The sequence below is a fragment of the Juglans regia genome, chromosome 2 (genome assembly GCF_001411555.2).
Source record: "Juglans regia cultivar Chandler chromosome 2, Walnut 2.0, whole genome shotgun sequence".
In the NCBI taxonomy this organism is placed as follows: Eukaryota; Viridiplantae; Streptophyta; class Magnoliopsida; order Fagales; family Juglandaceae; genus Juglans; species Juglans regia.
Window position 1 is genome coordinate 24,448,292 of NC_049902.1, and position 17,332 is coordinate 24,465,623.

The 17,332-nt window shown below is 35.9% G+C and overlaps 1 pseudogene; it reads left to right on the forward strand.

Annotated features, from left to right (window-relative positions):
- Positions 1-230: 230 nt before the first annotated feature.
- On the forward strand, positions 231-16,097 carry LOC109012178 (annotated as a pseudogene).
- Positions 16,098-17,332: the final 1,235 nt, after the last annotated feature.

Below are 17,332 nucleotides of genomic sequence, written 5' to 3' on the forward strand. Positions count from 1 at the left end.
CCTGTTCTGCAATTCTAGTACAGGTTGTGTATTAGTGTCTGGCTGGTTTGACTTTTATAATATCTTCTAATCAACGTGATTAGAACATAAATAACAAAGAAAAAAAATTCTCTCCCCCATTCACGCTATATATATTATATACACAGTTTCTGCTGCATTTACATAATCCAAAACCTAGTTCAGTCTCAGATAAAGCATATTCCCTCCTCATCAACCCCAATCTCATCATCATGATAAGCATCAAGCAACTAGCTGAAACACGTGGCGACCTCACCTCCATCCCCACCGCGTACAACTTCTGTACTCCCAATAACGACATCCATCTACGGCCAGTAGTTTCGGATGAATTATATGCAGAGGACTCCGTCCCTACCATCGACTTCTCTCTCCTTACCTCCGGTACTCCCGAGCAACGATCCAAGATCGTCAATGACCTTGGCAAAGCCTGCCGAGACTGGGGCTTTTTCGTAATTATTAAATATGATATTGCAGTTGTCTTAGCAAGGGTTCTTTTGAGTACTTGTATTGGTATTAAGGGTTTTTTTTTTTTTTTCAAAGAGTTGGGATCATATGTTTAAGAGTGATTCCTCTCTAATTTTATTATAAACTCTCTCACTTATGACAGATAAAAACAGTGAAAATAACAACACACTTGTATTGGTATTAAGGTTGATGATGATTATCAGGTGATCAATCGACATGGTGTGCCGGAGAGCCTGATGAAGGTGATCATTGAGACTTGTGGATAATTTTTCAAACTGTCGGAGGAGGAGAAGCAGGAATATGCAGGGAAGGACACTTTGGACCCAATTTTTTATGGCACCAGCATTAATGGTGCAGCGACCCAAGTGTTATTTTGGAGGGATTTTATCAAGTTTTTTGTTCATCCTAAGTTTCACTGTCCGACCAAACCCACTGGACTTAGGTAATGATATTAATGCCTCTTCCCTGTTCAGAATCTTCAGGGTCATCGATCATTGGTTACTTTCTAACGAGTAATACTAGTTGCAGCAGCGATCATGATGATATAAATATTTTCGAAGTGCTAATACAAACATAAAGTTTTTTTATAAAAATAAACTTACAAATTAACATGTCTTTATATAATACATTAAATCTACTTTATAATAAAAATAACTTTACAATCTAATGTACCACATCAAATCAAGTCAATTTGTAAATTTATTTTTGTAGAATCTCTTTATAACTAAAACATTTCTATGCTTAAAATTCCATGACATTAGTAGAAGTATACTTATTTGGGAAATTACACTTTTGCTGTTTTAATTGTTGAAACAGAGAGATTTCAATGGAGTACAGCAAAAGAACGCGGGAAGTAGCTAGAGGGTTGATGAAAGGAATATCAATGAGCTTGGGGTTGGAAGAAGGCTACATAGAAAGGCCATGAATTTGGAGTCAGGTTTTGAGTTTGTTATCCGCCATGTCCAGAGCCGGACGTAGCAATTGGCTTACCTCCTCACTCAGATCACGGCCTCTTGACTCTTCTTATCCATAATGGGGTATGTGGTCTTCAGGTGCAGCATAAAGGGAATTGGGTCAACTTAAATTCCAATCACAATGTATTCGTGGTTAACATTGGCAATCAGATGGAGGTGAATCCCAATTATTCTAACATGATCAAGTTCATTAATTTTCACCTTTATACATATATATATATATATATATATATATAGATCAGTAAATATGCATATTAATTATATATACATATATTTTTTTTATTGCATGCATTGTTGCAGTTTATGTCACACCTTTATTTTTTTTCTTTATGAGCAAGTTTGTAGGTTTAATTGATCAAGTACAATTGATCATGTCTGTTCTTGGTGTTAAGAAGGGTAAATTGTAGGGATCGGTATGTGTGTGTATATATTCAACATCCCAATTGAGGGCATAGCTTACGATCATTAGCTTTAATCATGCCACTAGGCTTTTGATTGGGACATTGTAGAGTAATACAAACACTTTGTTGCATCTCTTCAATATATGAGATACATTAGCCACTATACGATCTCCCTCTGTTACATGGTACCATGCATATATAGTAGATCAGGTCCCGATATCAAACTCCACACGAGAGGGAGGGTTAAGATATAATAAAAGTAATTAAACTCTACTTATTCCCATACGAATTCAATCGGGGTCCTAAATCTGGTAAGTCGCTGCTTGCATGCTCTGATATTTATGTATGCATGTATTTTGTTGGCAGGATATATTTATATATATATATATATATATATATATATATTTGTTTAATTAATTAGTACTTGAAAATATTTGACAAAGAAATTTGATTCTTCGAATCTTTCTAAATAATCTAACCAAGAAGTGTTAAATTCGTGCAAGATATTGAGTAACGGCAAGTACAAGAATGTTTTCCATCGGGCATGTTTTCCATCGAGGTTACACATTACAAACCAAAGACAAAACAGAAAAACAAAGCAAAAAAACCAAGCACAACCAAGCATAAACTCATAATGCCTAAGACAAAGCAGGACAGTTTATCCATCTCGAAGGTATGGCAGTCCATCTTTATCCGTCTTCAGAAGACCACGAAGCTTACGAGGTAAATCAGAAAAAAATTCCCAGCAGTTAGTAAATCCCTTCAAGCCCATTCTAGCTAAGAAATCAGCTGGAGCATTGGCTTCCCGATAAACATGATTGATAGCTACATTCATACTTCTCCTCATATCTTTCAGTTCTTCCCAAAAATCTTCCACATACCATAAGCCACAAACTGATGTTTCAACCATTTTATCACAATACTGGAATCCAGTTCTATATCTAGCTGAACAATACCCATACTTTTAGCCAATTTTAATCCATGATAAACCGCCATGAATTCTGCAAAAGAAACTGTTCCTTGATCCAGGAAAATTGAAAATGCTCTAACCAAATTACCTGAGGAATTTTGGATTATTCCTCCACCTCCAGCTTGCCCCGGGTTGCCTCGGCTGCTCCCATCGGTATTGAGTTTGTATCTTCCCTGGTATGGTCGAAACCATTTGACCATCTGCAGTGTCTTCTTTGTACCCTTTTTTGGAGGGACATTTAGCTCTTTTAAGATCACCTCGTCTATTATTTTCAAATTTTTTCTGGCCTTTAATTTCGCACCTATTATGGTAATCCAATAGCGAATACTTCTCCAGACCTGTTCAACGGACTCACCACTGCCTTCCATACGAGCTTTGCATCTTCTCAGCCAAAATCTCCAAGTAACAATAGAAGGATGATCCCAATAAGATTACCCATAGTAGAAGATTTAGTAGCAGTATTATACCAACTATCAACTATTTCCTTCAAAGACTGACCCTCCCTCACAGTTATTCCCATCTGTAAAGCGCTTTTCCTCCAAATACATTTAACAAACTCGCCCTCAGCCAACATATGGTTTAGATCTTCATAAGCTCCATGGTCACAACAGTTGTACTTTGACACAATAGGAATGCTAATTCTTCTCACCCGATCATCTACACTCAGTGCACCATGAAGCCCTTTCCACATAGTAGTAGCCATGAATTTCGAAAGAGAAGGATGCCATACCCATACAGCCCAATCATCAATTGGCATTTTGATCTGAACACAATCCCATGCGCTTTTTGTGGAAAAAAGCCCCTTAGGAGATGGGATCCATACAAGCACATCTGCTCCATTTTTCCTCCAGTCCAAAACCTTCAAGATTTCCTCCAAACGGTTTGGGCCAACCAATTGGTTTATAAGCTCACAATTCCATCCATCCTCCAAGGTGCATTCTCTAATTTTCAAGGACGGATTAGCAACAATACTGAGGTCATTACAAAGTAGACCATCCTCCAACCAGGTATCACTCCAGAAGGATAAATTGCCATCCTTGACTCGCCATCTTGCAAATTGGAGAACTTTCGGAATGCATTGAATTACCATCCGCCAAAAACTCGTACCCACTGAGGGATTAAGTAAAGAGATATGGGAGTTTTTAACATACTTAGATTTGAAAAACTGAGCCCATAGATTATCTTCCGTAAGTAGCTTCCAAGCAAACTTCATATGTAGGGATTTTTTTATGTCTTCTAGATTTCTCAAGCCAATACCCCCTTCTTTTTCAGGATGACACATCCCCTCCGATGCCCTCCAATGCTTTTTTGGCTTCCTCTCATGGAAGCCCCAAAAGAAATCACTGCAATACTGGTTGAAGGTCCCTATGATTGACTTTGGAACGTACAAAATAGATAAGAGGTGGATAGGCATGCTCCCAAGGACATGCTTTAATAGGAGAAGGCGTGCCCCATTTGACAATAGTTTAGCTTGCCATCCTCCTATTTTATCTCTAATCTTCCCCAAAAAATGGTCAAAGTGGATACCCTTTAGCCTTCCGAAGAAAATTGGAGCTCCCAAATATTTAATCGGCAAAGAGTTTTTCCGACGTCTAGCATGAGAGATATGCTTAGAAAAAATAATTGATGATTTTTCCTTACTCACATTTTGGCCCGACCATTTTCCATACAACTCTAAAGACTCTGAGATATTCTTTTAATGAAGATTTATTGCCAGTAGCAAAGATAAAAATATCATCTGCATATGACAAGTGAGAGATAAGAGCGGCGTCTCTATGATGATGAAAAGGTCTTATCAAACCTTGCTGGGATTTTTCCTTCAACAATCTAGAAAAATGTCCTCCACTAGTATGAAAAGGTATGGAGAGATGGGATCTCCTTGTCGAAACCCTAGCTCACCTTTGAAAAAACCCTTGGAAACCCCATTCATAGTTACCAAAAACCAAGGAGAAGACACACAACTTCTGATCAGACCACAAAACTGAAAGAATAGAGAATGAAATGATTTGAATTCTACACAGACCAGTGTTGTATTCCATCAAATAAATATAGCCGTAGACTATGTACAAATAAGGGAAGTAAACAAGAAAGGAAATATACATGGAAGGAAAGTATACAGAAAGTAATAACTGATTTACATTGATTTACAACAGATTAATCCTAGGAAATAAATGGAGGTCAACTATCCTTAGTCTTGCCATTTGAGATAGCCTGAGATTGAGCAGTTGATAGAGCAGGAGATTGAGCCTGATAATCAGTCATGTTAACATTCTCCCGCAAGCTAATGGGTGTAGGACACACTTGTAGCTTATCTCTCAATAGAAGAAATCGAGCAGAGGTCAGACCTTTGGTAAAGATATCTGCAATATGTTGAGCTGTAGGAATGTAATGGATGACAATGTCTTTCTGCACTACTTTGTCCCGAATAAAATGATAGTCTACTTCGACATGCTTAGTACGAGCATGAAAAACTGGATTTGAAGCAAGAGATATAGCACCAATATTATCACACCATAGAGTGGGAGTGGTGGTAAGTGGAATATGCAGATCTTGGAAAAGCATTCTGAGCCAAAAAAGTTCAGCAGTAGCAAGAACAAGTGATCTGTATTCAGCTTCTGTGCTGGATTTAGACACCACATGTTGCTTTTTAGCAATCCAACTAATGAGGCAAGAACCAAGGAAGATAGCATAACTTGTTGTGGATCTTCTGTCATCGGGATTCCATGCCCAATCTGAATCAGTGTAGGCATTGAGATGTAGAAAGCCTGGACTGAAGCACAACCCTTGGTAAATGGTGCCTTTAAGATATCTGAGAACCCTTTTTGCAGCTGCCCAGTGAGTGGTAGTGGGGTTGTGCATGAATTGACATAACTGGTTTACAGGAAATGCAATGTCAGGCCTAGTTAAAACACAATATTGTAAAGCTCCAACCAAATGTCTATACTCAGTAGCATTGTCTAGAGGATCCCCATAATATTGTGACAGTTTGGTACCAGCAAGAATTGGAGTTTTGGCTGGCTTTGCCCCAGCCATTCTGGCTGTCTCAAGAAGTTCAGTGATATACTTGAGCTGGGAGAGATGAAGGCCTACTGTAGTTCGATGAACCTGAATGCCCAAGAAAAAATGCAAGTCTCCAAGATCTTTCATAGCAAAGCTTTGCTTGAGGCAAGAAACAAGATGAGTGATGGCAGATGAATTGTTTCCAGTGACAATTATGTCATCAACATAAATGAGTAGGAACAAGTGAATATTAGACTTGTGAAAAATGAAGAGTGAATAATCAACAGTAGATTCAACAAACCCGAGATCAAGTAGAGTGCTTGCTAGTTTGTTGAACCAAGCTCGAGGAGCTTGCTTTAGTCCATAGATTTCCTTTTGCAGCTTGCATACATGAGTGGGATAAGTGTTGTCAACAAAGCCCTGTGGTTGTTCCATATATACCTCCTCTTCAAGTGATCCATGGAGGAAAGCATTGGAGACATCCAACTGCTTTATTGGCCAACTGTAGTGTACATCAATAGCAAGAATGGTTCTGATAGTGGAAGCCTTGACCACTGGACTAAAGGCTTCTGTAAAATCAATGCCATCTTGTTGTTCATATCCCTTTGCTACTAACCGAGCCTTGAACCTTTCAATTGTGCTATCAGCCTTTTGTTTAACCTAGTAGACCCACTTATTTGAGATAATGGTTTTATCAGGAGGTCGAGGACAAAGAGTCCAAGTCTGGTTGGTTCTAAGTGCTTGATATTCTTCTTGCATGGCTTGGCACCAATGAGGATCTGAGTTTGCTTGTGCAAAAGTTTTAGGAGTGACAAAAGCACTTGGGGCAGAGTAGACCTGCAGGGGATACTTAGTGGAATATAGTTTGTAATCTGAAAAATTTTTGACTTTTCTGAAACCATCTTGGGATCTAGTCACCATTGAGTGTGAGGGTTGAGTATTTGAAGGGATGGATGAGGCTAGGTCAACTTGTGAGAAATTGGAAGGACTAGATTCTTGACTCTGATTATCAAAAGGTGACATGATAACAGGAGGGTCAGAACCAGTTGGCAGGTCATTAAATTCATTTTGAGGGACTGAATCAGAGAGCTCATGTCTAGGATCAACAGGATTGGAAATAGCATGAGAATTGGTAGTAATTTCAGCAGATATGAATTGAGGAGGAGTAAGAGTCATTACCTGAGAAGAATTTCCTGCTGTGGAACCAAAAATTGTTGCAGAGGGCTTAGTAGAAGGTGGAAACCAGTCTTGAGTAGGAAAGGAACCTTCATCAAACACAACATGTCTGCTAAGAATGATTTTTCGAGTTGCAGGATCAAGGCATCTGTATCCTCTGTAGTTGGAACAGTAGCCTAAAAATATGCATTTTTTGGATCTAAACATCAGTTTGTGATGGTTATATGTTCGAATGAGAGGAAAGCAAGCACAACCAAAAAAGCAGATTGATGTTGATGTTTCAAATCTGGTTGCTTGTGAAGGAGTTTGAAATAAGGAGATTGATGTTTCAAAAAAGCAGTAGGCAAGCGATTAATGAGGTAAACAGCAGTGTTAAAAGCATCATCCCAGTAGTCTAAGGGCATCTTGGATTGAGAAATCAAAGCTAGACCAGTTTCTACTATGTGTCTATGCTTTCTTTCTGCTAAACCATTCTGTTGAGCAATGTAAGGGCAAGACAATCTACGTGTAATACCATGTGTTTCAAGAAATTGATTGAATCTGTTTGAGATGAATTCATCACCACCATATGAATGAAAAGCTTTGATTTTCATAGATAAGAGGTTTTCAGCCATGCATTTGAACTTAACAAAGCATTCAAAAGTTTCAGATTTTGATTGTAAGGGATAGATCCAAGTGAATCTTGAAAAATTGTCAATAAAGGTCACATAATACTTGTAACCATTGTTTGAAACAATTGGTGAACTCCAAAGATCTGAATGTATTATTTCAAGAGGTGCAAGAGTTACATTATGAGACTCAGAGAAAGGTAAAGCTTTAGACTTTGCTAACTGACATGATTTGCACAAAGAACACTGCTTAAGAGACTTAGTGACAGGAAGTTGCACTAAAGATTTGATTTTATCAAAGGTAGCAGTAGCAGGATGGCCAAGTCTTCTGTGCCAAGTGATAGGATCAGCTGTGACACCAAGGAAGGCAGTGGTTTTCTTGGTTTTATTCATTTGGTTGGTGAAGGAGATCGGATACAACCCATCTTTACTGAGCCCTTGCAAAAGTGTCTGACCCATGCATTTGTCCTTCACAAAGTAATGAGATTCAGTTAATAAAAATACACAATGATTATCAGAACAGAATTTCTGTATGGAAAGCAAGTTTGCAGAAGCTGATGGACAGCGAAGTATATTGTTTAGCTTGAAATGGGTGCTAGAATTAAAGAGAACTGCAGAACCTTGATTTGCAATTGTCAAACCTATTCCATTGCCCACAGCAATTTCCTCATCACCTTTGTATGGTTCTTGGATAGATAAGTTCTCCAAAGCTGCTGTCACATGACTGTTTGCACCACTGTCAGCATACCAATTTTGCTCTTGAGAGTGTTCTATTGAAGAATTTGTTCTTGCTGCCATTGCAGCCAATTGAGCAGGTGGATGTTTGCCTTGATATGCATAATCCATACACTTGTAGCAGTCCAAGGCTGAGTGCCCCATTTTTCCACAAATTTGGCATGGTGCCCTATTGGAGTCAGCTTGAAAGGGATTCTTGTTGTTGCTATCTCTTTTCTGATTTGGTCTGTAATTGCCCTTGTTCTGTCCAAATGGCTTGCCTTTGCCATTGTGGTTTGACCATGTGGGTTTTGGTTTGTGAGAGTAGAGAGCAAAATTCCCTGAGTTACCAACAGATTGATGTTGATTGCCAAGTAGAGTTTCAAAATTTAGAATTTCAGCTTGAAAATCCTGAAATGTCATGGGAGCATCACGAGTAGCAAAGTTGTAAAAAGTAATAAAAGCAGTATATGCAGGACTCAAACCACCCAATACGTAGGAGATGAGATCATCATCTTCTACTGGTTTGCCTACAACCATCAATTGGTCAGCCCATGATTTGGCAAGACCAAGATACTCAGTACAAGACTGAGATCCCTACTGTAAAGATTGCAATTGGCGCTTTAGATAAGCTACACGAGAACGTGATTGAGAAGCAAATCTTGCTGCCAGAGATGTCCACACTTGTCTAGAGGTGTTCAATCCATATATAGAGGATAGAACTGTCTCAGATAGAGTGGTTGTAAACCAGCCAAGAAGATACTGGTCTTTCTTTTGCCACAATAGGTAATCAGGATTGATTACTATGGTTGTCTTTCCTGTTTCATCAGTGAGGAATTGATGGGGGCATGGTTCTGTACCATCTACAACACCCATTAATTCATGGCTCCTGAGAATAGGAAGAAACTGTGAAACCCAATTTAAATAGTTTGAGCCATCTAACTTGGTGGAAATGTGATGTGTAATACTTGGTAAGGTGAAGGTGTGATTATGAGGAGATGAGTCCATGTTCAAAGCAGGATCAAAGGAGTGTTCCTATGGTTGCTCTGATACCATGAAAGAATAGAGAATGAAATGATTTGAATTCTACACAGACCAGTGTTGTATTCCATCAAATAAATATAGCCGTAGGCTATGTACAAATAAGGGAAGTAAACAAGAAAGGAAATATACATGGAAGGAAAGTATACAGAAAGTAATAACTGATTTACATTGATTTACAACAGATTAATCCTAGGAAATAAATGGAGGTCAACTATCCTTAGTCTTGCCATTTGAGATAGCCTGAGATTGAGCAGTTGATAGAGCAGGAGATTGAGCCTGATAATCAGTCATGTTAACAAAAACTCCATAGAAAATCCAAAGGCACAAAACACATGTAGCAAAAACCCCCACTCAATGCTATCGAAGGCCTTAGCCATATCAATTTTTAGGAGAACATTAGCACCCCGACTTGGCCTATGAAGATAATGTGTCATTTCCTGCGTCAAGCTTATGTTATAAAAAATACTTCTCCTAAGAATAAAAGCGCCTTGATCCGGGGAAATGAACCGAGAAAGCAATGGTGAAATACAAGCCACTAAAATCTTAATACAAATCTTGTAAAATACTGAACATAAGCTGATAGGGCAGAATTTGTCAAAACTTTTCAAGTTATCGATCTTTGGAATAAGAATAAGTACAAGAGAAGTAGCTGAAAAAAATCTTGGTAAAGGATTACCTCGGAAGAAATCATGGACCGCCTCCACGGAAATAAACTCTTAACAGAATTTGTAAAAACTGGATCCGAAACCATCCGGCCTCGGACTACTATCCGATGGAATAGAATACACTGCATCTTTCACCTCTTGGATCGAAAGAAGCTCCATAATCTTCTTATTATCCCACTCAGTAATCACTAGATCAACCAAGTTTGCTAAATTCGGAAGACTACCAATATGATTAGAACCCAAAAACTCCTTAAATATTGCACCACCCCCTCATGAACTTCCTCCGGATTTTTTAGCCAACGCCCATCACTAAGCCTCATCTCCCTTACAACTTTATATTTTTTTGAATTCAGAGCGCGGAAAAAAGAGACATGATTAGCCTCACCTGATTTTAGCCAACTTTGCTTCGCTTGTTGTCCTAATTGTTTTCCATCGGGCACTTGTGAATGAAACAGATGCAAGAATGTCGATACCTGTGTTGTATGGACCAGCTCTGGAAACTGTTTTCAGCCCAGCACCAGCTAGAGTTGGTTGACAATGAAACCAATCCTCCTCCAGCATTCGCGGGAATGAAGTATAGAGAATACTTGGAAATGCTGCAGATGATCAGCAAAATACATGCGAGATTGTCTCGCAACCAATTAATTAAATAAAATTATTATTGCTTTTGGGTTAGGATTTTATGGATAATTCGGGCTTTGTCGTTTTTCATGTCTATCTATCGATATTACTTTATATGTTATTTTTATTACCAATTTTAATTGAATTGTATGTTGGGCGTGGAATCATGTACTACTATTATTGTTCCAAATTAATTATTATTAGGAGTTGTGTGCAGCCCTAATAAGGGTAATTCAGTGTTCTATATAATTATTCTTTTAATTAGTATATTTGTCATCATAATCTTTTAATATTACCTCAAATATAATGGCAATTATGCAGATATATGGTTGATATGTTGTCATGTTCTAAGTAATATAAAAGGGTAATTACCTGATCATAAGCATTGCATTAACAATAAATAGTTAAAAGTCAGCAAAGAGATTGATTGGAGACTCAAAGTATAGCTACGTGCATGCATGTATATATGCTTTACTATGATATGCTTCCTTCCCATGTTGTTTAGAAACGTTCAAAGACAGGGTTGGCTACTGTATTTAGATTTTAAAGGTTATTTATATTTTTATACTAGCTTTGTTTCAGCTAGGTATTCTTTTCTAACTCCAAGTTTCTTTCTCTATTCATAAAATAAGAATTATTCTATTCAACAATAATATTTGCTAGGGAAAAAAAAATAAAAGGATAACAAATAAAAGTATGTGTATGGTGTAAAGCTACAAAATAGAGTTTTTCATAAAGTAGGTATAAATGAATAAGAAAAGATATTTTACAGTTATAAAGTGGACAATGCCACACATTTATTTTTAAAAAATTTGGTAATTAAATATAAGACCTATATTAAAAAATTAATTTTTGAATAATATTAGGTATGGTCATGAATTGTGTAAGTACCGTGCGCTCTTTTTAAAAATAAGTGAGGTCCATTATTAAAAAATTAATTTTTTCATATAGATTTCAAATTTACTCATTTTTTTAAAGGAGTGTGCGGCATTTATACAATTTATGATTATATTTAGTATTATTATGAATAAATATATATTAATAAAATGAAGTACCATCCTTTTTTTTGTTAAAAATAAAAAAAAAAAAAAGAAAATTGGCTCCAGTGTTACCGAATGGAAAGGCCACTAATGCGTCTTTTTCTTGGGACGACAAGTAATGCGCTGTTTCGAAAGACAATTAGGTGCTTGTAATAAAAAAGATCATGCTAACAGCTCCTCTCCCTTCTCTATAAAATAACCAAAAAACCCCCACCCCTTCATTCCTCGTGTTTCTTTCCCTTTCCCTCTCGGCCTATACCTTTTTTCTTTCTTTCTGTTTATGTTTTTTGTCTTCACTAAATCGGAAAATGCTTGATCTATCTCTTTCTAACTACCAAACAAATATATGCTTCATACCACAACATTCCCCAAACACCAATCTACAAAATGAGCTAAGAACATATGTCATCTGACCAATGCGTGAATGTTGCCCAAACACTTTGTGAATGTTGCTTTTAGTCACAACTAGACTAGCAATCTTAACTGAACTAGCTATCGTGTTTATATGGTTTGCAATATGCTGCCCAAACACTTTGTGAAAGTTACTATCTTCTAGTATCGTAAACATCCAATTCCTTGTGTTGTTATTCTTTTCTTGGGAAAATGTTGCTTCAAATTCTTCTGTGCTTACATGGATTTTTCAGTTTGTGAATGCCTTTGGGGATTTTTTAGTTTGTGAATGCCTTTGGACCTTTTTCAATTAATATCTTCTAGTGTCGCAAACACCCATTTACATTGTTAGTTTAGATGGCCTTTATATGGGATTTTTGCTATTCTGGTTTGCTTTGCAGTCTCAAGTTTTGGTATCATGGCTTTATTATTATTATTTTGAAAAAACAAACCCAAACTTTCTATTTATGAATCAACAAATACAGAGTTTATCCTGTAATACAACACTATGCATTTCTACCGAACCACTTTCTATCCAAACTCTTTCCTCCTTTACGGTAAAAGAAAACTTTGCAAGAAAATCAGCAACTTCGTTACTTTCCCTATATGTATGTTGTACCATCCAATCTGGTCTACTGTAAAGAGCCCTTTTAATATCTTCTATCAGCTGACCATGCGCATCCCAATTGACTTTGACAAAGCTCTCCCTTGGGTTCCCTTCTCACTACTGCATTGCCCAACCACCCTTGCAGGATGGACCTGAGCTTGTTGGAACTCTTCTAAGCTTCCTTTTGCCTGCATGAAAATCACATCAGGACCAAAGAACTTCTTTTCAAAAACTAGTGCATTTCACCTCAACCAAATTTGAACCTTATTGTCTACGGTTATCATTTAATGTGCTTTCAATCGTATATGGAGGTCCGATTTTGGTGTACAGAGTGAGTTAATGTTTATGTTGGGTAGAAGATGTAGCTTTCTTTTTGTCAATTTAATAAGCAAAAGAAGATGGCCATTGATATCCTCCTACCGATTTAGCATCTCATTTCAAAAGGTTTGGGCTAGTCTATTGCTGCAGTGATGGTCCATGATAACTTCCAGGTGAGTTACTCTCTTTTGCAAAATGGAACCGAGTATGTGCATACTCATGTCTGAATAATATCTATCATTTATGTTGTCAGTTTAGATGGCCTTTAGACGAAATCTTTTTCGGTCTGGGAAAATGGCATCAGGTAATGGTTTTCATAAGAGTCAGTGAGTATCTTCATATTCCTTACCTGAGTCTTCACAGTTGACTTTTAATTTGCTTTTGCAGAGATATATTTTGAGCATAAAGGTAGCTGCATTCACAAGGGTTCCAGCATACTCCAGTTATGTGATGGAAGGCAACTGTTTTGTCACTGTTGAAATTGAAATGGCAACCACCAACAGAATACACCATATATTACTGGATAGGAGCAAAAGATCCAATGATGGTAGATGTTACTTTCAGATAACTAGTGTTTATTTCTTAAGTTCATAGCTCATGATGTTGTTATATGGAACTTGTGTTAAGTTGTACCTTGTATAATTCTTTCTTAGTTTTATTGTATAATTGATTAAAAGACAAAAAGGGTACAAGACAAAAACCTTGATCTTGCCAAATCAACCATGTATCATGATTATTCGCTCACTTAATATCATTGTCTCTTTGGAATTTTTTAGGGTTAGGAACATTAAATAATGTATAAAATAATGAGATTTGCATGTCCACATAATATAATGAAATAGCATAATTTCTCTCCATGAGAAATATATATTTATGTATGTGTGTAATTATTGGCCTTAGGGCTGAGCAAAAACCTGAAAATCCAATTCCGACTCCCCACTGACTTCGCTCCAGCTTCGACTTATCAAAGTCATAAGTAGCGATGTACCGACTCCAACTCTGATATTATACATATTTTATAGAAATTTTTGTATTTTTTATTTATAGAAAGTTTTGTATTTTTTTATATATTAATCATATATATATTATATAATTATAACTTATATAGTTAGTTAAATTCAATAATATACTAGTATGAGCAAATTATTATAATATAATATACTTATACTATAATATAAATTGACTAAATTGACTAATAATAGTTTAGTATATGTAAATACCATATTATTAACTATTACTATATAACCATACTATTAACTATTACTACCATGTAACACTAATGTATAATAAGAACTAATGTATAAAAATTAATATATAATAACATGTAATACTAGTTATATAATAACTAATGTATTATGTATAAACACAAATATGTAAATTTATAATAATATGTAATACTAATATATAATAATTAAAGTATAATAACTAAAGTATAATAACATGTACCAGTAATGTATACTAATCAATGTATAATAACATGTAATACTAATGTATAAACATTAATATATAATAACATATAATACTAATGTATAATAACATTAATTTGTACAATGATTTATTTTTTTCAATTTTGGTTATGTTTAAATAAAATTGAAATTTGAAAAACTATTTTTTTAAAAAAACTGAAATCTGGAAACCCAATCCGATTAATGAGAGTCCAAAATTGCCAAATTAAAATTTCAAATGGGTTAAGAAAAAAAAGTCTAAATCCGACTCTACTCCGACAAGTTGGAGTTGGAATTGGATCAGAGGCTATGTGAATTGGAATCAGAGTCGAAGTCAGAGTTGGAGGGGCACTCCGACTCTGACATTGTCAGTGCTCAGCCCGAATTGGCCTACCATGCTGGTCATGACTCATTACCCCTAGAGCACCAATTTGTATTTTTTTATATAAGATTGTTTAAGATAGAGGATGGTTTTATAATTTATTTATTTTCAAAAATTGAGCACAATGTAGGCATTATCACCATAATTTGAATCTCCAAATCTTCAAGGGTGATCAATCACAAAGTTTGATGGTGTTTTTTGTAGGGAATAAATGATCTAGATTTTGGAGAATCATCCATTTAACAAATTTAGGTATTCCCATGTGCATGTAAATCTAAAGGGTGTGATCACACCAAATCGTTTGTCACTTGCCAACTAGTGCCATGTGGTCTACAAACAGAGACTATTTGTGCACAATTCGTATACTTGCAATTCCTCTGACCATCGTCAATTTTTTAGACAAATACACTCATCGGAGTATCTCCATTTTGCTGAAATACCGCTCGTTTCCATTCTTCTTTTTCCAGCAGTGGTATCAAGAACCTTGTCATGACAGAGGCATTGTTTGCTCTCATTGAGAAGACCATTAATAGGCAAGTGTTTGGTTTGGTAACCACACTTACATATTACAATTATTTACGGAGACTCTTACATCCAAGGAAAAAACTTTTCCAAATGATAATGGGAGGCCTCAAGTATACTACGAATCTACAAAATTTGGTAACTAGTTACTATTTTGAGAAAATTTATTGGCATATTTTCATACAAAGAAGAAAATCAGTACTGCTAGAAATTAATAGAGGATTCAACAAATTTCTCAAATAATGTTCCAGCTGGTCGCCGGAGATCTTCACCATTGTCGAGGTTCGAGAGTGTCGGGGACACGTCAGAACTTGGGTCATCATCGTCCAATGCGCCAGACGAAAGCATAGATCTAACTTTCATAGAGTCGGAAACCAGTCTGGGCGAGGAAGAAAAAAAAGGTTGTGTTGTCCCATTTCAGCCAACGGTCAGGAAAATTCAAATCATTCCTGGCTAATCAACATTTTAACCCGATTGAAGATGAAAACGACAAAAGCAACATTGTTTTGGCCGCTTTTGATAATCCAAATCCTACAAAGAATGACATCGTTTCAGCCAAGGCGTTGAACACCGTCGTTCCAAGGACCTTGGAAGCCACTCGGAAGAAGCAACACGATGTCATTTCAAACAAACCGAACTACGCCGTTTCATCTGGATCAGACCTTCACCAAATAGCATGCATTAGAGCTTTACCTCCAGCCCACTTCATCGAGGCCCATGAATTTGTAAGGCACTAGACCCAAGCCCAAGTCAACAACCCACAAGCTGACCCAAGTCCCAACATAAAGGAAAAAGAGGCAAAGTGGACCATTTATTGAAAACTATTTCAAATGTGGGAAGAAAGGGCATTACAAATCACAATGTCTTAATTGGAAAATAAAAGAAAATTAAGGAAATTGTAATGATAGTTTCAAAAATAATGCTTGTGGTACAAGTGTCATATTCATAGTGGGTTGACTCTACAACAACAAGATATATATGCTGAAATAGAGAATTGTTTGTTAATCTTGAATAGAAACAAACAAGTGAGCACATAGTATATATGAGCAACAACACATATTGCAATGTCTTGGGCTAAGGTACATGTAAATTTAATATGAATGGTTCCACTATTATATGTATCTAGTATTCATAGGAAGAGAACTGCTATATACACAAAAATATTACACAAAGTAAACCTACAAACTGATGTGGTTTCATGGAATCCATTAGATCTACTTTATAATATAAGTAACTTTATAATCTAACCTACCACATCAAATCACATTAGTTTGTGAATTTATTTTTGTGTAATCCTTTTGTGACCAAAGTATTTTCCTATTAGTAAAAGGTATTAAAGAACATAATATGTATGTACTCAATATCGATATTAATAATAAAATATTTATTTCTGATTATTTGAATGTGTATGAAAATTGTACATATTTATGTCATTTAAGATTAGTTTATATAAATAAAAATAAAATGATCAAAATGTATAAAATGAATTAATACAACAAATAAACTTGGATGATTTTGATGTGTGAACCATTCATCAAAGTCAAACAGAGTAATAAAACTTTTTCAAAATTTTTCGAAAAGTTGGAAATCTGTAGATTTACCTGAAATAATATATTCTGCTATTTGTGGACCATTTAGAACTAAAACATATAAAGGAATAGAGTAGTTTATTACTTTCACTGATGACTATTTAAAATATGAACATATCTACTTACTCAGACATAAATCTAAGGCAATTGAAGATTTCAAAAAATATAAAGCTTAAATAGAAACCTAGTTGGGTAGGACTATTAAAAGTTTGAATAGTGATAGAGGAGGCTTTGGATAGTTTTTGTAAATATAATGGTATAAGAAATATTTATATTATGCTATATAAATCTCAACAAAATGACTTTGCAGAAAGAAGAAATATAACCTTATTTGATATGATGATATCAATGATGACATATGCTGATCTACCAACGCATTTTTG